Source organism: Heteronotia binoei, chromosome 6 (genome assembly GCF_032191835.1).
Source record: "Heteronotia binoei isolate CCM8104 ecotype False Entrance Well chromosome 6, APGP_CSIRO_Hbin_v1, whole genome shotgun sequence".
NCBI lineage: Eukaryota > Metazoa > Chordata > Lepidosauria > Squamata > Gekkonidae > Heteronotia > Heteronotia binoei.
The window spans coordinates 126,401,081-126,425,374 of record NC_083228.1 but is presented as its reverse complement, the minus strand read 5'-3'; the positions used below and the strand labels follow the sequence as shown (position 1 = coordinate 126,425,374).

At 44.6% G+C, this 24,294-nt stretch overlaps 1 protein-coding gene across 1 annotated transcript in view; it reads right to left on the bottom strand.

The window, feature by feature from the left end:
- NAALADL2 (N-acetylated alpha-linked acidic dipeptidase like 2) overlaps nt 1-24,294 on the bottom strand; it is a 937,215-nt gene that overhangs the window by 724,528 nt on the left and 188,393 nt on the right. The window lies entirely within an intron of this gene.

The following is a 24,294-nucleotide window of genomic DNA, read 5'->3' as shown; positions in this document are numbered from 1 at the left end:
CATTTTCGCATTTGCAGCATAGGAGGGATCACATATCCTGCTATGCTTCCCAGGGATACAATGCAAATTATACCAATTAGATGGAAGACTGACAGAATGTGTTAAGTTTTTACTTATTGCTTTATAATTCTGTTAGGGTAATTTGAATTGCCACATTAATTTGCAACTTCCTTCATAATTCAATGCCAAATTTGGCCGTAAAACTTTACTTAAAAATTTGCTATCTTAACCTTGCTTAAAAAAAAAAAAACACTCTCCCAACTATTTCAAAAGCCAGGCTGTGATGTCCCCCCCCCCCCCACAAAGCCTAGGTCAGGGGTGGCCAACGATAGCTCTCCAGATGTTTTTATGCCTACAACTCCCTTCAGCCCCAGCCATTGGCCATGCTGGCTGGAGCTGATGAGAGTTGTAGGGAAAAAAACATCTGGAGAGCTACCGTTGGCCACCCCTGGCCTAGATCATTCCAACTGCAGCAACCATTCAGGGGGGGAAGAATAAAGAAATAGGGCTATACATCTTCTTTATTTTAGTGTATTTCTTATTTGGAAAAGCAGAGTACTGATTGTCAGGTTGAGCAGGAATGCACAGGAACACAGTTCTGGCTGCCTTGATGTCAGGGGCTGTGACCTAATATGCAAATGAGTTCCTGTGCCATCAGGGGGATGTGGCCTAATATGCAAATGAATTCATGTTGGGGGGGGTTCCTACCAAAAAAAGCCCTTGTAATTGTAATTGTAATGGAGTGAATCAGAATGGTATTTGGAAATGTACTCCTCTGGTTAGGCAACAGAAGAGACAACACCAGCATCACAGCTAAGGAAAAAAATACTATCAGTTACCTCCACACTTGAGAGGAGACATGACAACAAGGTCATATAACCACTCTTAACATTCTTAACACTCTTAAGACATTTGTTTGTCTGTTTTCTCCCAGAATTGAATCTAAGCTATAATGACCTTATGACCTTATTTTATTTCTGTTTGCATCTGTTAAAACATTTCAGTATATAGTATGCTTGTATGCTGATTTGCTGTTCAACCTCTGCCTTATATACATATTCATATACATGTGGGCAGGCAAGTCTGATTCCATCATGTTTGACAAAGTGGGCGTGCACACGAAAGCTCACAGCCTGAATAAAACTTTGTTGGCCTTAAAGGTGTTATTGGACTCTAACTTTGTCACAATTTAAGAAATAGCAAAACGCACCCCTTTATTGTTTCAGAGGGAAGCTGCACTGCTCTGTTGTAGAACAGTTAGATTTGAGTTCAACAAGAGTTTCAGAGTCACATGAAGCTGCCTTAGCCTGAATCCGATGCAACGCTTTCACACATTGTGTGACTCTCCAAGCCCCCACAGCCTCATTGGCCGGCTTGGAGAATGCATTTAAAATTAAACTTGCTTTCCTTTCTACCTCCCGCTTCCCATCTATTTTCCTTCCTTCCTTCCCTCAAACATCTGACGTTCATATCTTGCGGCTTTCATACATCTGACATTTATTCTATGTGGCTCTTACGTTAAGCAAGTTTGGCCACCCCTGTGCTAGACCATATTCACTCACCCATAACCTCAGGTATGCTACTCCAATGAGCCTGTGAAGCCGTGAATTTGATTTGCTATGAAAACCCTTTGGGGTAACCGTAAGTCAGCTACAATTTGATAGAACCGAATGCACATCTGATTAAAAGAGCTCTGAAGGTACTACCAAATGTGACTCTTGAATTAAGCAAACGCTCCTTGTGCTGGAAGAAAACACCACTTGTAGAAGAACAGGTTAATGGAACCCATCCAGCTGAAACAAATTGTTTGTATGGCTGTATGTTACTGGGTGCAATTCAAGGTGTCCATAAGGCTCTTCATGCCAATGTATTTGAAGGACACCTTTTTTCTATAGAAAACTGCATGCCAACTTAGAATCATAGAATCATAGAATTGGAAGGGACATCTAGGGTCATCTAGTCCAACCCCTTGCACAATGCAGGAAATTCATAAATACTTCCCCCTAAATTCACAGGATCTTTATTGCTGTCAGATGGTCATCTAGCCTCTGTTTAAAAACCTCCAAGGAAGGAGAGCCCACCACCTCCTGAGGAAGCCTGTTCCAATGAGGATTCACTCTAACGGTCAGGAAGTTCTTCCTAATGCTGAGCCAGAAACTCTTTTGATTTAATTTCAACCCATTGGTTCTGGTCCTCCCTCTCGGGGCCACAGAAAACAATTCCACACCATCCTCTAGATGACAGCCCTCCAAGTACTTGAAGATGGTGATCATATCACGTCTCAGCCACCTCCTCTTCATGCTAAACATCCCCAGCTCCTTCAACCTTTCCTCATAGGACTTGGTCTCCAGACCCTTCACCATCTTCATTGCCCTCCTCTGGACCCATTCCAATTTGTCTATATCCTTCTTAAAATATGGTGCCCAAAACTGAACACAATACTCCAGGTGAGGTCTTACCAGAGCAAAGTAAAGCGATACCATCACATCACGTTATCTGGACACTATACTTCTGTTGATACAGCCCAAAATTGCATTTGCCTTTTTAGCCACCACATCACACTGTTGACTCATGTTCAGCGTATGATCCACTAAGACCCCTAGATCCTTTTCGCACATACTACTGCTAAGATAAGTCTCCCCCATCCTATAACCATGCATTGGATTTTTCCTACCTAAATGCAGAACTTTACATTTATCCCTGTTAAAATTCACTTTATTGATTTTAGCCCAGTTTTCCAGTCTATCAATTTCATCCCGTATCCTGTTTCTGTCTTCTTCTGTGTTTGCAACCCTTCCAAATTTAGTATAATCTGCAAATTTAATAAGCATTCCCTCCATTCCTTCATCCAAATCATTGATAAAGATGTTGAACAAAACAGGTCCCTGGACAGATCCCTGAGGAACTCCACTTGTCACTCCTTTCCAAGAGGATGAGGAACCATTCACAAGCACTCTTTGGGTGTGTTACAGATCCACCTAATGGTACAGATTCACCTAACGGTAACCGGATCCAAACCACATTTTACCAATTTGTCAACAAGGATAGTAAGTGGAACTTTATCAAAAGCCTTACTGAAATCAAGATAAACGGCTTATATTCTTAGGAGGGGGAAAAAACCTTTTACCTCTACCATCAGCCCTACAGGAGTGAACCTCCAAGAGCCAGTTTGGTGTAATAGTTAAGTGTGTGGATTGTTATCTGAGAGAACCAGGTTTGATTCCCCACTCCTCCACTTGCACCTGCTGGAATGGCCTTAGGTCAGTCATAGCTCTGGCAGAGGTTGTCCTTGAAAGGGCAGCTGCTGCGAAAGCTCTCTCAGCCCCACCCATCTCACAGGGTGTCTGTTGTGGGGGAGGAAGATAAAGGAAATTGTGAGCCGCTCTGAGATTTGGAGTGGAGGGCAGGATATAAATCCAATATCATCATCATCATCATCAAGGTCAGAGCTCTTAGTGTTATGGTCCCTTCCTCTCAGAATGGACTTCCTCTGCAGGCTCTCATGGCACCTTGATTGATTGACGGATTGATTGAGTCATCGAATTCATGGGTTGCCTTAGCAGGGCTTTAGGCGATGTACAACATATTTAAAACAATTGCAATAGAACAACTACTGTGAAAACGTAATTTTTTTTTAAAAAAAAATGAACGATTAGAACATTGTAAAACCAGATGGCGAGTGCTATTTCTTTTTGAATTGCTAACTGCTGGCTATTTTGTAGACAGCAGGGAGAGGGCGAATGAACTGAAGCAAACAAACAGGGTGCCAGTTCAAGATGGAACCATCACCGTCCTCCATCAAAACCTTCCTTACAACCATTCTGCAAGCAGTGCAAAACAAAATGGCCCTCTTTCAGTGAACTTAAGTTTATGTATTTAGGACATTTATGTGTCTCATCTGTCTTCTGACACAGACAGGACCCAAGATGGGTACCCACCAGTGAGAAAGTACCAAAAAAATCATTTATTAAATGAATCAAAGCACATAATTAAAGGGGGGGGAACACTTTCATCTGGACTGTGTTTGGCGAAAGGCAGTATATATAAATGTTCTAAATAAAAATACATCTGAGGGTAATTTCTAGTCTGCGGCTTATTAAGAAAGGAGGTGGAATCTGTTATTTAACTTTCAGCTGTTGTTATTTTAAGGACACTGCTGTTCGAAATGAACTGTCTGCTAGTCTCTTTGGACATATGGAGGATATATATAATAAAAGATAAATGAATTAGATGTTACTAAGGAAAAGAAGGAGATATAAAATTGCTGTTTTCCACTCACAATGCCTCAAAATCAAGAACACAAAAGAGAATCCCATAGAAGCATGAAAACTATTGCTAGTTTGGTTTGATTTTGTATAAAATTGGGAATAAAGCATAGCTGTTTTCGTATATTTCAATCTTTTTTTAAAAAAAAAAAGAATAAATGAATTTTGAAAAACCACCATTTTCTTTAGACTTTAGCCATGCTTGCTTCCTTATTTCTTTTTATCATTTCCCCCCACTCTTTTCTACCCAAACGATTGTGTTTCCTCTTGACTACTTGTCCTACTCTAGGCGATTCTTTATTCCCTCCCTCCCCTCTCCACATACAAACTAACCTACTTAGCATTGATCAGAGGTACAAAAAAAATCCATGCCTACCCTCAAGATATAAAAACAGCACCTGATGAGTCATTGGAATCAGGATACAGAAGAGAGAAGATTTCCTTCTGCCTCTCATCTATGCTGCTCTGCTAACAGGCTGCCTTCTCCTATGGACTAATTAGAGGTTTAATTAAAGCCAGGGCTTTTTAGCATGGACTTTCAGATCCAGTTTCATTTATTCGAGAGCCAGTTTGGTGTAGTGGTTAAGTATGTGGACTCTTATCTGGGAGAACTGGGCTTGATTCCCCACTCCTCCACATACATCTGCTGATGTGACCTTAGGTCAGCCACAAGTTCTTGCAGAGCTGTTCTGCTCAAGAGCAGTTTTGGGAGAGCTCTCTCAGCCCCACCTACCTCACAGGGTGTCTGTTCTGGGGAGGGGAAGGAAAGGAGATTGTAAGCCGCTTTGAGATTCCTTTGGCTAGCAAAGGGCGGGGTATAAATTCAATCTCTTCTTCAATCTATATCCTGCCTTTCTTCCTCCTTGAACCTCAAGGCAGTGTATTTGGGCAACCCAAGTAGTTATCACTTCAGGCAGTGAGCAGACGCACTCCCATTTAATTAATTAACCAATTAAGGAGGGTCAAGTTGCAGATGACGCATGGTGACCCTTCATTGAGCCCAGATGGTTGGCCATTGCCTTCCCTGCATAGCAACCCAGGTCTTCCTTGGTGGTCTTTCATCCAAGTACTAACCATGGTCGATCTTAGAATCATAGAGTTGGAAGGCACTTCCAGGGTCATCTAGTCCAAACCCCTGCACAATGTGGGAAACTCATGAATACCTCCCCCTAAATTCACAGGGTCTTCATTGCTGTCAGATGACAATCTAGCTCAACTTCCAAGTTGAGGATCTTGCTCAGCTTCCAAGTTTGGACAAACTCAGGCTAGTGTAGGCTATTCAGGCCTGCTTAGCTTTCAGCAAACTTGCTGCATCATGTACCTTCAGACCATTAGCAAGAGTGGTTGTGAGCAGACGCAGAGGAAGGCACTCTTGGGGAATCTATGGATGCCGCAGTGGGAACAAGATCTCATTGGCACATCTGGCTGACTCGACTCCACATTTTTGCAAAAGACGAAAGAATGAAAGAAAAGCACCCCTTCGTTTGAGCAACGTCTCATGCCTGGAATGTTATGTACCACTCATGTTAAATGATGATGGGATTGTTCACCTCTTTGGCTGCACGTGACATGCTGTTCTAGGTGCCGCGCTGCAAAGTCCTGCTTACATGATGCCAGCTGAAGCATCCTAGGAAGCGTTATGCCCTTCTAAGCCTGCTGACTTTGTTGGACTGAGAAGGGTGCAACTTTGCTTAGGACTGCAGTGTCGCTCTGCCAGGGGCTCTTCCCTTCCACTTATGAAGGGTTTTGTCAGGTGCTTTGCAAAGATGCTGATGGCGGCGTTCAGGATTTGGAAGCTGGCACAATTTAAAATGGCCAGACGTGTAGAAAAGCAGCTTTTCAGGAGTTTTGCCTCAAATGATGGACTGTGCTGCGGGAAGGGAATTGGGTCGGAATCGCTCGTGTGCAGTTGAAAAGGCCATTATGCTAAGAACGGAGTGAGTGGGATGCTGAGTCTTCAATATGTTAGCAGTTTCTGCCAGTGTGGGGTTGCCTGCAGCTAAGCTCATAGCAGATGCCTAGACGAAGAAGGGGAAAAAAGAAAAGAAAAAGGCATGCAATTACTTTGGCTTGCTACCACGCCTGGGATGCAATGAATATATGGGCCATGGCTCATTCATTTTAGAAATCACCTGTATTATATGACTGTGGCATTATGCCAGCCGCTTCTTTCCATTGCAAAGTAGCTATGAATGCCATAGATAAAACTAGACTGACAAGTCACAAGCAGCAGACTGGAATTATTCACTCCTGGCACATTTGGATGGAATGTTTTTTAAATGGGATCTTTGTCCTAAAGAAGTCCAAAACAGATGACTATCTGGGATATCCAGGACTGCCCCTTCCCAGTCCCTTTAAAGGAACCATACAATTGTGCAGGGCCCTGAACAAAAATTGCAAACAGGCAGTGAGGAAAGAGGTAGAATGGTATGTCCAATCCTACCATGATTCGCTCCACCTCCCTCTGCACTGGGTAAAAGGTAAAGGTAGTCTCCTGTGCAAGCACCAGTCGTTTCCAACTCTGGGGTGATGTATCACAACGTTTTCACGGCAGACTTTTTATGGGGTGGTTTGCCATTGCCTTCCCCAGTCATCTACACTTTCCCCCCAGCAAGCTGGGTACTCATTTTACTGACCTCAGAAGGATGGAGGGCTGAGTCAACCTTGAGCCAGCTACCTGAACCCAGCTTCCGCTGGGAATGAACTCAGGTTGTGAGCAGAGAGTTTGACTGCAGTACTGCAGCTTTACCACTCAGCGCCGCGGGGCTCTCTCTGCACTGGTGTAGCCCTTTAAAAGGCAGCTAACAATAGCATGATAGTTTTGAGAAGCACAACCCTGGGGGGTGGAAGGGTTAAACCACCTCCTCCTTTGCTGTGTGGCCCCATGCTAAATTAGAAAGCACCATCAACTCACAGCCAACTTATGGCAATGTCAGAGGGGTTTTCAAGGCAAGAGACATATGCAGGTGGGTTTGCCATTTCCTGCCTCTGCAGGCAACCTTCCTTGGAGGTCTCTCATCTGAGTCAACTATAATCAGGGCCAACCCTGCTTAGCTTTTCAAGATCTGATAAGATCAAGCTAACCTAGGCTACCCAAGTCAGAGCCATGTAGCTGTAGTTGTGCTTTAAAGAGGAAGAGAGATCTGTGATCTTGGACTTAGCTAGTCTGATCTTACAATATTCCCAGGGGAGGAGATGGGAATGACGAATAGCAGTTCACTTGCAGATCAGTGTCAGAATTAGCAAAGTCTCTTGGAGGCTCACAGTGCGACTGAGCTGACTGATTGGTAAGCAGTTGCAAAGTCTACAGATTTTGCAGGAATCCCCTGACATAGCGGGGCATTTTATCCCATGAACAGTTCAATCATCCTGCCGATGCTACATGTTAAGATTTTCAACCGATAGGACCTGATAGGCTATCAAGAACACACGTGAAGCTGCCTTATACTGAATCGTACTACTGGTCCATCAAGGTCAGTATTGTCTACTCAGACTGTCAGTGGCTTCTCTTCAGGCAGAGAAGAGTCTTTCACATTGCCTACTCCTGTTAGATGGAGATGCTGGGGATTGAATCTGGGACCTTCGTTGTGCAAAGCCCAGGCTCTCCCACTGAGCCATGGCCCCTCCTAAAGGGGCCCAACCAAAGGGAGTTGGAAGTCCAGGAATACAAGTCAACTATGTACACAAGACTAAAATAATCTTAGACTATTTTGAATTCAATTTCTACTATGCAGTCATTAAAGGAGCTGTTTTTCCCACATAGCCTTTCTTGTTTGTGATGTTTTTCTCCCAGTGTTTCTTGCCTTGAAATCTGCTCTTTGAAGATATCCGCTCTCAAATGGCCAAATAATATTGAATGGTATATTTTTTTTCCGTTTTTTCCTCCTAATTCCCTATTTGCATAATGTTCACAGCAAGGAATATAGATTTAAAAGGGTTTCTGCCATATGGGTGTGACAAGCTCCATTGATTTGTCTTTCTAATTTCCTTAGTGCCCATATAATGAAGCCTGAATTTATTGGTGTTTATGAGCTAACCAGTTGAATGTTTCCCCCCGTCTGCTAAGCCGTGTTTGCATTCTTGATATGTGCTATCTATAATTTCCTATTTGTGGTTAATCAGTGCATTTGTTTGGCGACTACTGTAGCAAAAATCAAAAGGAATACAATGATTGAATTTTCATAATTCCAGTCCTACTTTGACCTTGGTACAGCAGAAACCACTTTTCTTGCTATGTATCTGTCCAATGGAAAGCCCCAGACTAGTCCCTGAAGCTAGCTTTCCTTTGGGCAGGTAGACAGCATAGGAACATAAGAGCCCCGTTGGATCAGACCAATGGTCCATCTAGTCATGATAGAGGATGACATGATAGAGGTTTACAAGATAATGCATGGGATGGAGAAAGTAGAGAAAGAAATACTTTTCTCCCTTTCTCACAATACAAGAACTCGTGGGCATTCCATGAAATTGCTGAGCAGACAGATTAAAATGGATAAAAGGAAGTACTTCTTCACCCAAAGGGTGATTAACATGTGGAATTCACTGCCACAGGAGGTGGTGGCGGCCACAAGCATAGCCACCTTCAAGAGGAGGTTAGATAAAAATATGGAGCAGAGGTCCATCAGTGGCTATTAGCCACAGTGTGTGTGTGTGTGTATGTGTGTATATATATATATATATATATATATATATATATATATATATATATATATATATATATATTTGGCCACTGTGTGACACAGAATGTTGGACTGGATGGGCCATTGGCCTGATCTAACATGGCTTCTCTTATGTTCTTATGTTCTTAGTCCAGCATCTTATCTCACACTGTGGTTGATCGTCAGCTCCTTTGACGGTCCAACAACAGGGTACAGAGCAGAGCCAGATTAACAATTAGGCCACGTAGACCCTGGCCTATGAGCCCCCATGCCTTTAGGGGCCTCGGGCCAGCTTCCCCCCCCCCCCGGTTTCTCCCTTGCTTGCAGCCCTCCCAGCCTGCACACACAGCTAGCAACTGAGCTTTTCATTGCCCAACTTGCCTGGTATTTATTTATTTATTTATTTATTTTATTCTATTTTTAGCCCGCCCTTCCCGTAGAACAGGCTCAGGGTGGGTTACATCATAAAAACAGCCAACAGTGCTCCTGGATTCCTCTTTAAATATGGAGGCCCAGGTGGCAGCAGCTGCCAGATCAGCCTTCTATCATCTACGGCTGATAAGACAGCTGGTCCCCTACCTCAAACGCAGCAACTTGGTGACAGTGATCCATGCCACGGTCACCTCAGGATTGGATTACTGCAACGCTCTCTACATGGGGCTGCCCTTGGCTTGAACCCGGAGGCTTCAATTGGTGCAGAACGCAGCAGCCGGGTTGTTAATGGGCCTTCCTATACGGGAACACATTCAACCTGTGCTGAAAGCGCTGCAATGGTTGCCTATCGCATACCGGTTTTGTTTCAAGGTGTTGGGTTCTTACCTATATGCCCAGGGGCCTGCATACCTGAGGGACCGCCTTTCCCCACATGTTCCCCAGAGAGCACTTCAGTCTGGATCACAAAATCTGCTTACAGTCCCCGACCCTAAGGAGGCCAGGCTCATGTCAACTAGAGCCAGAGCCTTCTCTGTAGTGGCCCCAAGCTGGTGGAATGAGTTGCCGGAAGAGGTCAGGGCCCTGCGAGAGCTCACACAGTTCCGCAGGGCCTGTAAGACGGAACTCTTCCACCAGGCATTTGTGAACTAGGCTGTTGGCCACTACAGTTTATAGCAACATGTGAACCACCACCAACAATCTGCTGTATAGCAGTTGCAGAGAGGATAACTTAAGATCTGCTATACAGAGCATTATAAAATTGGAAAATGTAAGATCATGGCACCGAAACTTTTTTTTAATGCATTTTATGTCTATTTTACTCTGTGTTTTATGGTTTTAATGCTGTACTATTACGTTGAATCATGCACATGCATGTCTGTGTGAGCCGCCCTGAGCCCACCTTGGCAGGGAGGGCGGGATAAAGGTGGAATTAAATAAATAAATAAATAAGCAGTAAAAACAGTAAAAGACTAGTTTAAAATCTAAAATTAGACAGACTAAGATGGCAGGTTCTGCCTCTTGTAGCACTGGGATGGAATGAGGGGGGGAGGCTGATAACAAGTGATGCCCACTGCCTCAGCTGAAAGCCTGGCGGAAGACCTCTGTTTTACAGGCCTTGCGGAATTGAAGCAGATCCTGCAGGGCCCGGATCTCCAGAGGGAGCTCATTTCACCAGGGAGGGGCCAGGGCTGAAAAGGCCCTGGCCCTCGTCAAGGCCAGGTGGACGTCTCTGGGGCCGGGTATTCTCAAAAGTTGTTGGTTTGCTGATTATAAGGATCTATGGGGCTCATACAGGGAGAGGCGGTCCCGAAGGTATGGCTGCTGCTGTATGGCTGCTGCTGGTGTCGTCACCAAGTTTTCCTTTCTCTGCCTCTCCTCTGAAGCTTAGTATAAGGGGCTTTTAAGAAGGTACCTGCAAGCAGCAGCAGGGGCCATGGGCAGTGGGGCGGGCACTCAGACTCTGAGATAATTTGCAAGGGGCCCTCCAAGATTTCACTTGCCTAGGGGCCTCCACAGGGTTTAATCCAGCACTGGCACAGAGGCTGAGGCCTTCCCATGATACTGCTTTACAGAACAAGCACCTCTGTTCCCCAAGTGGTAGGAGATACATAAGATACAAGGCAGTGATGAAAGATGAAAGGACAGTGGCTATGTTTGAACCTCACAGTCACTGGGAAAGACAGGAAGCTATCCAGTGGCTGTTCCAAATGAAGCCTCCATCTCCATGGCAACTGAGAAACTGCCATGATGAGCTCAGGAAGTCCTATAGGAAGGAGCAGAAGGCCAGGGGAAGTGTCGGGATGCAATCTAAAGGTGGGTTTGACAAGGCTGGAGAGGATGCCTCCAGCACAGTCCTGCAGACCTCAGGTGGAGAGTCTGGAGAGGAGGGGAGCTACAGTTGAGACAACACTCTGCAGGACAGAAAAAAAATCTTCAGCCAAAGAGCATGGAATTTATTGCCACATGGCATCATGATAACGGTACATTTGTGGATTTAAAAATGGGCTGAACAAATTCATGAAGGACAGGTCTGTTGATGGGTAATAGCTATGTTGCCTAAATGGAACTGCCATGGCAGCAACCCTTGGAATACCAGCGAGGCACAACAAAAGGGAGCAGGTTTCAGTCCCTGTGCCTTATTTGTAAGTCTTCCAGTTACATCTGGGTGGCCACTGCATGAAACAGGACACTGGACTAACATACTACTGGTTGGGTGCAACATGGCCGCTCTTATGCTCAGTTGGGGAGGGACGGTTGCTCAGTGGTAGGTCATCTGCTTGGTAAGGTCCCAGGTTCAATCCCCGGCATCTCCAACTAAAAAGGGTCCAGGCAAATAGGCATGAAAAACCTCGGCTTGAGACCCTGGAGAGCCGCTGCCAGTCTGAGTAGTCAATACTGACTTTGATGGTTCAGTATAAAGCAGCTTCATATGTTCATATAACCCGATTTTTCTCTTTCCTGAAGCTGTAGCCATCCAAGGCCACTAGGGAGTCTACTAAACTGCACAAATCTAGTCAGATGGGGCGATCTGGAATATATATGCACCTTGCCAAGCTAATAGAAACAGACAGCCACATGGAGAGGACAGGGGATCCATGCCTAAGGGTGTCTATAGAATCATGGTCACTTGGGCTTGTAGCTTTGGAAGGATTCAGGACCTGGCAATTTGTATGGAAATTCTAGAGGGAACAGCCACCAGTGCCTTTTTTCCATCTCCTTCGCTGGGTGAGAAGGCAATTACTTTCAGATTCAAGCACAGCAGCCGCCGCTAATGCCTTCATCACCTCTGTCCTTGGCTACTGTTCTGCGCTCGGCTTGAGGTTGCTCTTGAAGACTGATTAGCAGGAGGCTAAATCGGCTATTGAATGTTACAGTTTGCCTCTTGATGAGGTCAGATCAATGAGCAGATATTATCCTTGGCGCGCCCTCCCCCTCCCCATATCTGAAATGGTGATTTTAGGTTTATGAAATCCCTGGGTCTTCTGTTCAAGGCTGAGACCTGCAGGGAGCCGAAGACAAGGCGGTGGAGTTCATGGTTGATCCAGGCGACAAAGTTTACCTGTCTGCAGTAAGAAGCAGGAAGGTTTCTGGTCTCTCTCTGTTTTGTGTGTGTGTGTGTGTGTGTGTGTGTGAGAGAGAGAGAGACAGAGACACAGAGAGAGAGAGAGAGAGAGAGACAGAGACAGAGACAGAGACAGAGACAGAATCAGGACCAAGGACAGATCACAGGGAAGGTTTTTGGTTTTTCTCTCTGTGTAAGTGGGCAGCTGTGTTGGTCTGAAGCAGTTGAACAAAGCAGGAGTCAAGTTTCACCTTTAAGACCAACAAAGTTTTATTCAGAACGTAAGCTTTCGTGTGCTAAAAGCACACTTCTTCAGATGAGGGAATAAGGTATCTTATTCCCTTGTTTGAAGAAGTATGCTTTTAGCACAAAAGCTTACGTTCTGAATAAAACTTTGATGGTCTTAAAGGGAAACTTGACTCCTGCTTTGTAACTGAAGAAGTTTGAGTAACTTGAAAGCTCATAACTTGAATAAAACCACATTAGCCTTCAAGTTGCCACTGGACTCAAACTTGGTTCTGCTGCTTAAGGCCAACACAGCTACGCACCTGGATCTGTGTGTGTTGGGGGAGGAGGGAGAGGAAGGAGAATCAGGACAAAAAAAAAAAGATCACAGGGAAGGTGAACACAAGACCTATGGACCTATTGTTCCAGTGATGATCAGTAAGCCCCCGAAGTGCAAAAATACTACTGCAAGAAGCTGAACAGCCTTGCCTCCTCTTCCCTGACAAATGTCTGCTTCTGGTTAAAGAGAGAGGAATTCCGATTCTAAGTCTTATGCTTTTGTAGTGCTGCTATATCAGAAAATGATGTAGAATACAAGCAGAATGCTGGAACTCGGGGTGGGTGGACGTAGTAGGACATTAGCAGACCTTTCTAGAATATGGTCCCTGCATGGGGGTGCCTCTCCTCCATCATCTGTGGTAGCCCCTACAGAGGTGGATTCAACATTGGCTGCTTCGTGCAATGGCCTATGTAGAGGGTTTCCACAAGCTTTTAGAAGAAGCTTGCATGATACCCCACCTTTTACTGCCCGAAGGAGTCTCAGAGCGGCATACAATCTCCTTTCCCTTCCCCTCCCCACAACAGATATCCTGTGAGGTAGGTGGGGCTGAGAGAGCTTTGACAGAAACTGCTCTTGACATGAAGAACTCTGTGAGAACTTATAACTGACCCAAGGCCATTCCAGCAGCTGCTTGTGGAGGAGTGGGGAATCAAACTCGGTTCTCCCAGAGAAGAGTCCGCACACTTAACCGCTACACCAAACTGGCTCTCTTAAGCTTTCCCCTTAGAAGAAGAAGTTACTAAGATCAGGGATTGGCCATGCAACTTGGATCCTACATCTCTCAAACATGTGAACATAGGGAGTCTGAAAACGTTGAACACATGAAGTGCCTTACCTGAATCAGCCCCTTGGTCCATCAAGGTCAGTACTGTCTACTCAGACTGGCAGCCAGGGTCTCAGAAAGAGGTCTTTCATATCTCCTAGTCCATTTTGACTGGAGGTGCCGGGGTTCAAACCTGGGACCTTCTGAATGCCAAGCAGAGGCTCTACCACTGAGCCACAGCCTCTCCCCTCTCAGAGTTCACCTCTCTCCTGTTTCCCCGTTGTGATTTTAAAAAGCTAATCGATGCCAAAAAAGACCAAGAAAGCTGAGAAGCCCTATCCATGCTGGCCAATTCAAATTTGATTTTGAACACAGCTGTACAGGAAGGGAAAACATTATGTTTCCAATTCTTGTTAATGTAAAGCGTGCAAACCTCCAATCAGGCCTCACTGATACATTCTAACTCTAGGCGATGCCTTTGGGAAAATAAGAATTAGAATTGCACTCAATACAAGTCTACTTATTTAACCGATGTCTTTACTTTGATTCTTAAAAATGGCCTCACATTCAATGTTAATGCATAACCAATCCAAGAAAACTCAGTCACCGCTGTATTTAGATTGCAATTTGCTTGCAAATAGCATCCAGCACCTTTGGAAAATGCTTGGAATTGGATCATAAATACTTCACATATGCACAGTCTTGCAATGCTTTCCATGGCTATCCCCACCCTTCTACCTCTACCTGCTCAAAACACCTAAGAGAACCTTCTTTTTAGAGACCCATTTTCTACCCCAGGTGGGGGAATCAACTTACAAAATGGGTCCTCTCTTGATTAGAGATGAGCTCTCCACTGCCAACACTCCCCCCTCCTCCTCCTTTTATTGCTTCAAAGTTTGCATCTCTTCCTAGAACAAAATCTGGGTTCTCTTCATGTCTCTCAGTGAAAATGAAATTGACTACAGCTTCCTTCTCCTCTACAATGTTGGTCTCTGTCTCCAGCTGCATTTAAAACCAACCAAAGTTTGTTTAGAGGTGCCTCATTTCATTTCTTATCTGTTGACTTAGCCCCTGGTGAACAGCTGCTGGTAGAAGACGAAGATTTATATCCCACCCTTCTCTCTAAATCAGAGTCTCAGAGCAGCTTACAATCTCCTTTATCTTCTTCCCCCACAACAGACACTCTGTGAGGTGGATGGGGCTGAGAGTGCTCTTACAGCAGCTGCCCTTTCAAGGACAACCTCTGCGAGAGCTATAGCTGACCCAAGGCCATTCCAGGAGCTGCAAGTGGAGGAGTGGGGGATCAAACCCCATTCTCCCAAATAAGAGTCTACACACTTAACCACTACACCAAGCTTGCTCTTGTTTAGTGCGAACAGTCTCCACTGAAAAAACCATGGATTTGACTGCGCTGAAGTCCTAGCTGTGGAGTTTCATCTGTGACCACTCATTCACATGTGCAAGTCACCACTGGATGCTGCATTTGTCAAGCAATGAACAGGCCATGCATGAACTGGCCCAGTTAGAGACCAAGGGGGAAGTAATGGGCAACAGCTGTTTCAGGAAAGAGAAAGAGGCGATCCCCACAGAAGTCAACATGCTGATGGTGAGCTACTACAGACCTGAAAGAATCAGCACTTTCCGAACTTGAGAATACTGTGTGGCTTCAGAAACAGCAGCCATCAACATTTCCGTGTTCCACAGCAAGACGCTAAATGCCAAGACCTGTCTTTGTGTTCTAGCAACGGGCCCAGTTAATGACTGTTTCACTTTACCACCACTTTCCGCAAAGCGTTGTCTCTGGAGAACTAAATGAGCTCCCCAAAAGGGAGCCGGCTAACCACTTGTGACATTTCAATCCGCCACCAGAAAAGTCAACACAAGGGCTGCCTCGCAGGCAGGCATTTTTAAGCCCACCCGTTTGTCCAAAGGACCCTTTGTGCACTGAAAACAAGCCGGGCAACCAACACCTTGTAATCGAAACAAGCCTGCAATGATACAAGAGGCAGAAGCCTCTAGGGTGCTGTTAATTATATGAGGGTCAGAGTGCATAAGAGGCTGTCACACAAATTGAGCAGCAGGCCCCAGGCGATGGTGTCCCCAAGGCCCAGCTGTTACAGCACTGTCATATTTCAAATGACAGGCGATAGGTATGAACAAGCCACACACTAACTTCCTCAATTATATTCAGCGTCAAGGTTTAGTACCAGAGAGCTGCTAATTTCCAACATGTCACAGAAAGAGAGTGAGAGAGAGATTCCATGAAAAAGTGCTTTATCACATTGAAGAGTTTAAAAGTGTCTTTTGCAAAACCTTAAAAGAAAAGGGGGGAAGTTAGTTAATATTAGCTTGACAAGACACTTGCACATGTGTACTGATGCTGTTCATTGGACCAGAAAGACCCAGAAGTATAGAAATAACTCAGCTGCGATTGTGTGTAAGGAGACAGACCAAGATAGGTAGCTGTGTCGGTTTGTCTGTAGCAGTAGAGAAAGAGTAAGAGTCCAGTAACATATTAAAAAGGTAAAGGTAGTCCCCCTGTGCAAGCAACCAGTCGTTTCTGACTCTGGGGTGACGTGGCATCACGATGTTTTCATAGCGAACTTTATATGGGCCATTGCCCTCCCCAATCATCTACACTTCCCCCAGCAAGCTGGGTATTCATTTTTCCAACCTCAGAAGGATGGAAGGCGGAGTCAACCTTGAGCCAGCTACCTGAACCCAGATTCCGCTGGGATCGAACCCAGAGCAGAGCGTGGACTGAAGTTTGGTGCTGGGTGGGGGGGAGTGGAAGGGCTTCTAGCCCCACTTATAAACCTCCTGATGGCACTTGGGGGGGTTTTGGCCACTGTGTGACAGAGTGTTGGACTGGATGGGCCATTGACCTTATCCAACATGGCTTCTCTTATGTTCTTATGATCTTACCACTCTGCACCATGGGGCACATTAAAGACCAACAAAATTTGTGGCAGGGTAGGACTTTCTGTGAGTCACTGCATGCTTCTTCAGAACTGGATAAGAAGTTTTGTGATATATTTCAAGACCCCTTATTTGGCTGTCTCGCTGGTTCTGGTGACTTGTTTTGTTTTTCACCATGTGAGTTAGATATGACCATGCTAATTATGGTTGTAAGCCACTGATGAAGCCTTTGTGCCTAAATCCATCTAGCAACGCATTTTATTTTATTTAGCATCGTGTGTTGTCTTGCCGGATGCATGCTTTTGTTTCCTGCTTTTGAGTTATTTCCATATTAAAATACTGGTGTGATGTTTTGTGCACATCCCCGAATTGGTTCAATTGTGTATCACCTCATACTACTTAGTGTGTGCATGCGTGCGTGTGTGTTCTCAGCCCCTTTGCTTTACTCCATCTCTCGCAACACCCCAAGAAAAATCATTTACAATAGAAATGATGTCCTCCGGAGGCAAGCGTTTTGTCTGATAAAATAAATATTGCTTTAACTTAATGAAGCAGAGAAAAAGAACAGAAGCAGAGGGATTGCAGCATTCTGTATTTGCAGACATTCACCTTCCCTTCAACATCCCCCATGCCTTCAAATGCCAGATGCACAGGACAAAAACACACTTCTTGATGTTTACCCGAACTTCCTTTCAACAGCAAAGGCACAAGGAGGCATTTGTTATTGTAACATAATAATCTGCCCCAGGTGTGCCAGAAGGCAAGGCTATGAAGATGACAGAACGCCTTTCGTGCTATCCACCAAAGCACAATCAAGCATGCTCAAGGTTTTACCTAGGGGAGAGGGGGCGATGCATTTAAAAAGAAATGCAAGAACACTAAAGCTACCATTGACATCAGCACCATCATGCAGGAGGAGGAGGAGGAGGAGAAGAAGAAGAAGACTGCAGATTTATACCCCGCCCTTCTCTCTGAATCAGAGACTCAGAGTGGCTTAGACTCTCCTATATCTTCTCCCCCCACAACAGACACCCTGGGAGGTGGGTGGGGCTGAGAGGGCTCTCACAGCAGCTGCCCTTTCAAGGACAACCTCTGCCAGAGCTATGGCTGACCCAAGGCCATTCCAGCAGGTGCACGAGGAGGAGTGGGGAATCAAGCCCGGTTCTCCTGGAGTCCGCGCACTTCACCACTACACCAAACTGGCTCTCAAACATCAAGACTTCTCAGGGGCTATCAAACATCAAGGCCTCTCAGCAGAAGAAGATGGAAATGAAATAACTTCTTTACTCGATGCATAGGTCAGTTATGGAATTCGCTGCCAGTGGGTACAGCAATGATCATGCATACAGATGGCTTTACAGAGGGATTACAAAGATTCATGAAATATAGGTCCATCAATTGCTACTAGCCATGGTGACTAAGAACATAAGAGAAGCCATGTTGGATCAGGCCAATGGCCCATCCAGTCCAACACTCTGTGTCACATAAGAGAAGCCATGTTGGATCAGGCCAATGGCCCATCCAGTCCAACACTCTGTGTCACACAGTAGCAAAAAAAAAAAAACCCAACAAGTGCCATCAGAAGGTTCACAAGTGGGGCTAGAAGCCCTTCTACTTTGCCCCCCCCCAAGAACCAAGAATACAGAGCATCACTGCCCCAGACAGTTCCAGCAATATACTGTGGCTATATACTGATGAACCTCTGCTCCATATATTTATCCAATCCCCTCTTGAAGCTGGCTATGCTTGTAGCCGCCACCACCTCCTGTGGCAGTGAATTCCACATGTTAATCCCCCTTTGAGTGAAGAAGTACTTCCTTTTATCCGTTCTAACCTGACTGCTCAGCAATTTCATTGAATGCTCATGAGTTCCTGTATTGTGAGAAAAGGAGAAAAGTACTTATTTCTCTACTTTCTCGATCACATGCATAATTTTGTAAAGCTCTATCATGTCACCCCACAGTCAACGTTTCTCCAAGCTAAAGAGCCCCAAGCGTTTTAACTTTTCTTCATAGGGAAAGTGTTCCAACCCTTTAATCATTCTAGTTGCCCTTTTCTGAACTTTTTCCAATGCTGTAATATCCTTTTTGAGATGCGGTGACCAGAATTGTACACAGTATTCCAAATAAGACCACACCAGGGGCATTATGATACTGACTGATTTGTTTTCAATTCCCTTCCTAATAATTCCCAGAATGGCATTGGCCTTTTTTATTGCAATCGCACACTGTCTTGAGATTTTCAGTGAGTTATCTACCATAACTCCAAGATCTCTCTCTTGGTCAGTCTCCGCCAGTTCACACCCCATCAACCTGTATTTGTAGCTGGGATTGGCCCCAATGTGCATTACTTTGCACTTGGCCACATTGAACCTCATCTGCCACGTTGACACCTGCTCACTCAGCCTTAACAGATCCCTTTAGAGTGCCTCACAATCCTCTTTGGTTCTCACCACCCTGAACAATTTAGTGTCATCTGCAAACTTAGCCACTTCACTGCTTCCTCCCAACTCCAAATCATTTATGAACAAGTTAAAGAGCATGGGACCCAGTACCGAGCCCTGTGGCACCCCACTGCTTACCGTCTTCCACTGCTTACCATCTTCCATTTATAGTCACTCTGTTTCCTATTAATTAGCCAGTTTTTGATCCACAAGAGGACTTGTCCTTTTACTCCATGACTCTCGAGCTTACCAAGGAGCCTTTGATGAGGAACTTTATCTAAAGTGAACTAAAATGACTCAAGTGAACTTCCATATTCTCTGGGTTATTGTTGCTAGGGCGCACCCTCAAGGGAAGGCAATGCATCAACCCTGTGTCCTGGTTGGACATTGTGAAAGACAGGATGCTGATTCAGCAGGGCTCTCCTTATGTCACTACAATTGAATTCACAAAACTGGAAGTGGAGATCTAAAACTTTTTGACAAAATTATAAACGTTACATAGAAAGATACCATATATGGAACATTTGCTCAGCCCTACACTGGATTAAAGGGTTGGAACACTTTCCCTATGGAAAAAGGTTGGGGCTCTTTAGCTTGGAGAAACGTCAACTGAGGGGTGACATGATAGAAGTTTACAAGATTATGCATGGGATAGAGAAGGTAGAGAAAAAAGTACTTTTCTTCCTGTCTCACAATACAAGAACTTGTGGACACTTAATGAAATTGCTGAGCAGTCGGGTTAGAACAGATAAAAGAAAGTACTTCTTCACCAAAGGGTGATTAACACATGGAACTCACTGCCACAAGAGGTGGTCGAAGCTACAAACATAGATGGTTTTGAGAGGGGATTAGACAAACATATGGAGCAGAGGTCCATCAGTGGCTATTAGCCATAGCGTATTGTCAGAACTCTGACTGGGGCAGTGATGCTCTGTATTCTTGGTGCTTGGGAGAGGCAACAGTGGGAGGGCTTCTAGTGTCCTTGTCCCACTGATGGACCTCCTGATGACAGCTGCTTTTTGCGGGGTGGGGGCACTGTGTGACACAGAGTGTTGGACTGGATGGGCCATTGGCTTGATCCAACATAACTTATACTTATGGAATAGACTTTTTCCCACCATACGTTATTGGTCCATCATAACTGGACCTAGAGACTAGTTTGTTCCTTCTGTGGCTTTCACAACACTCTCTGCACCTACTATCCTCCTACTGGAGATACATCATTTCTGCAGATTTTGAAGCCATGGGGGGTATTTTTTCTTCACCAAGGGGCTCCACATAGCAAGTATACATGAACCATGAGTAGACCAATAGATGGGGACAGTCTATGTTTCTCGATTACCCAAGTCAAGTAGGGAATTCTCCACCTCCCACCTCAATCCAAGCTGATGGTCAATAGATTCAGGACAGACAAAAGGAAATACTTCTTTACACAGAGAGGGATTAAAATGTGGAATTTGCTGCCAGAGTATATAGTGACGGTCACAGGAATAACCAGCTTTATAAAGGGATTAGACAAATCGATGGGGAATATTAGCTACCTGCCATGGTAACTGAGGAAACCTCCACATTCAGAGGCACTAAATATCTGACTCCCAGAGCCAGGAGGCCACATCAGAGGAAGACTCAGCCTCTATACCCTGTTGTTGGACCTCCAGAGGAACTGGTTGGCCACTGTGTGAGACAGGCTGCTGGACTAAATGGTCTGCTAGTCTGATTTAGCAGGGTTCTTCTTATGCTTGTTATTTCTTACCCACCAGAAATAGAGAAGGGGATGGTGGTATGACCCTCATAGGGATGCTTTAGGAATGTTCTCTGGCAAATATCATAAAGACAAAGAGAAATTCCTAGACATTACCTGGACATTACATCTCATCCTTCCCAAATTCTACCCTCTCCATGCTCTGTCAGAGAGCCAGTTAGGTGTAGTGGTTAAGTGTGTGGACTCTTATCTGGGAGAACCGGGTTTGATTCCCCACTCCTCCATTTGCACCTTCTGGAATGGCCTTGGGTCAGCCATAGCTATCACAGGAGTTGTCCTTGAAAGAGCAGTTCTGGCAGACGTTGTCCTTGAAAGGGCAGCTGCTGTGAGAGTTCTCTCAGCCCCACCCACTTCACAATGCCTGTTTTAGGAGAGGAAGATAAAGAAGATTGTGAGACTCTGAGATTCAGAGTGGAGGGTGGGATATAAATCCAATATCTTCTTCTTCTGTCCCAAACATGTATCGGTATTTGCCAAAGCTGTATTGGGAAGGAACCCTTGGACAGCTTGGCCCAGCTGTGCTGGGCAGAGAACAAGGAACAGCTTTCTTATGGCAGCCCCTGAACTTGCCTGTGCTAAAAAGGAACCTTCTCCACCAGTGAAAAACCTTGTCTTGCTACCCAGCTGTTCTTCTCAGCATGTATGCAATGAGAGGCAGGAGAGATGGAGCTCTATCTGTCGTTTGTATGTACACTACCAGCTGATCCTTCTGGAAAGCCGCAAAACTGGCAGCTCTATAGAGATTTATGGCCAGCAGGTGAGCTCTGTGGCCAACTTTAGGATCCTGTGACCAAGAGGCAATGCCTGTTCATGCTGGAGCACCCCAATAGCTCTAGAGAGAGAATGGGGCTCCTATTCCTGGAAACAAAATGGAGGCTGATCAGAAACAGGCCAGAGAAATATTCCATTCAAAATAGAGTAGAACCAGCAGAGAGCTTTTTCTGGTCAGCACCTAAGGCAGCCTCTTGACATGGCCCTCTTTCCCCCGCCCAAACAGAATGCATAAGGACAATAGGGTCTGCCAATAAGTATGACTTATAACTTAATCCTCAGCTACTGATCAATGGCCCATCCCTCAGGCCCATTACTTCTACTCAGCCTTTTCTATTTACTTCTATGCTAATACCTACCAAGTTGCTCAAGGTCTTTGTCTACTACACTGATTTCCTTCCTGGGTGTCAAACCAAACCAGTTTAAACCCATCAACTGCATCCTGACCCATTCTTCCAGTAATTACGGTGTAGGCACTATCTATGGTTACCTGGAGATCCATTCAGGTGACCAGAATCAGTTCTGCTCATTGGCTTGTCCTGATTTGAACCACTACATCATTCTGGCTCTCCACATCTGCTGTACAGAGCTTGCAGGTTTTTCATGAGCTGAATTTCTACATCACAGCCTTCTTTTTACCTAGATCCCCACTGTCTACTTCTTGTTGTATTGAGGTACAATGCAGGCGAGGAGAGTGACATAAGCCACTTTGGGTTCAACAATGAGGATCAAGGCAGGGTATAAATGAACTAACGACTCTATTGGCACTGTTCAGACTGTATCAGTGGGCTCTGTGAGCACCGTGCAAAAGCATCTACCCCACTGAAACCCCTCATTCCAGCCATCTGTTTAGGGAAGATTCTCTTTTCCATCCCTACACTCCAATTACCTTCATTTCCTTCAAGCATATCCTAAATACCTTTTATTTTTGTCATGCACTTTAATTTTAAGGTGAATTTTAGTATGTTACACACACATTTTGTTGTTGACTGAACACATTCTGATGATACTGGTATTATATTTGCCTCACACCACAATGAAGGGCGGGGGGGAGGAACCGGAGTAAGCGTGCTAAGAATACCGTACGCTCTACTAACCAACACACTGTCATATGACACTCGAAAATCTTTGCTATTATAGCTTTACAATAGCCCATTTAAATTTATTTGTTAACAGTGAATATGCAGTGCCATGAATGTTTATGCTTTGGAATGAGATCTCGCTCACGTCGCAGATGGAAATGTAGGCAGCGTTGTGGCGATAACAACGAGCTGCTTCCCCAGTGCTAATATATTTTACGCAAATCTGCGTACATTATGCCCAGCTAAATAGGGGGGAGGGGGGGCTTGCTGCCTGATTTAGCTCTACGAATCATGCCAAAATTAGCTGAAGCAATCGGTTATGCAGAAAAGGGCAGAACTTTTTAAAAAATTAACAGATGACCTTGCTCTGGAAGATGAAGTGCTTTCCTCATCTTTTAAAACTGGACATCTGTGATAACAAATCATAGAATCATAGAATTGGAAGGGACCTCCAGGGTCATTTAGTCCAACCCCCTGCATAATGCAGGAAACCCACAAATACCTATCCCATGAAGATAGTTTCAGAGGGTAACCTTGTTAGTCTGCATTAGAACAGCGAGATTTGTGACCAGCAGCACTTTAGAGATCAGTGAGTTTGAGGGGAGGAAGAAGCTTTCAAGAGTCAAAGCTAGGGTTGCCAGCCTCCAGGTGGGACAAAAAAATCAAAGGTACATATCCCACCGTGAAAACCAGCTTCAGTTATTAAATTATACAAGGTCAACAAAAATAAACACAAATTCCACCATCATAAATTACAAAACAACCATAACTTTTAGTCCTTAATAGAAAAGGAAGCAATAGCACCAAGAGTCTTTCTTTTCATCCTATGGTAAAACTTCCCATCTCATTCCATGCAATCCTGGTGTAGTACTCCAGATGTTTAATTTCTGTCCAAAGATGCAGCCAACAATCCAAGTTTCCAAGGACAAGGTCGTACTGAACCCTTGTTTTGCGTGAGCTTCTTCAAGCTGCAACAATCCTGAATAACATGAATAATATACAACGATACAATAAAACCATATGCACATAAGCCATACAAACATTTTAAACCCTGAATAAAATCAACAAACCTCTTAGCAATTTCTCTTAAGTGTTAGGCCAAACAGCCAGCATATTTGAAGGAACATCTACAAGGTGCTACTGTGAGTCAAGCTAAATGGCTTATATGCAGCAGGTGCAACAATTCAAAATGTTCCTTAAAGCTACAGAGTACCCAGCTACAGTAATGCTAAAAACTTATTATAACAAATATCCAAAGCACATGCCAATAAATTATTTTACAAACAGTGTATTTTATAAAAAAAAACATGCCAAATCCCAATCACTATTTAGACCAGGAGGAAATATCATCCCTAATTTAAAGATCATGCGCATCTCCTGCTGATGTAACCATCTGCTACAATCCATCCCACCTTGCAAACGCATTGGAAACTTAAGAAGTACACAAAAAACGTAAAGAGTCTGGATCATGATTAAACTGAATGAAGTGCTCCACCGAAGGAGCATCTACCACACGATTCTTTAGTCTCGATTTATGTTCCAACACACGTGTACGAATAGCACGTGTGGT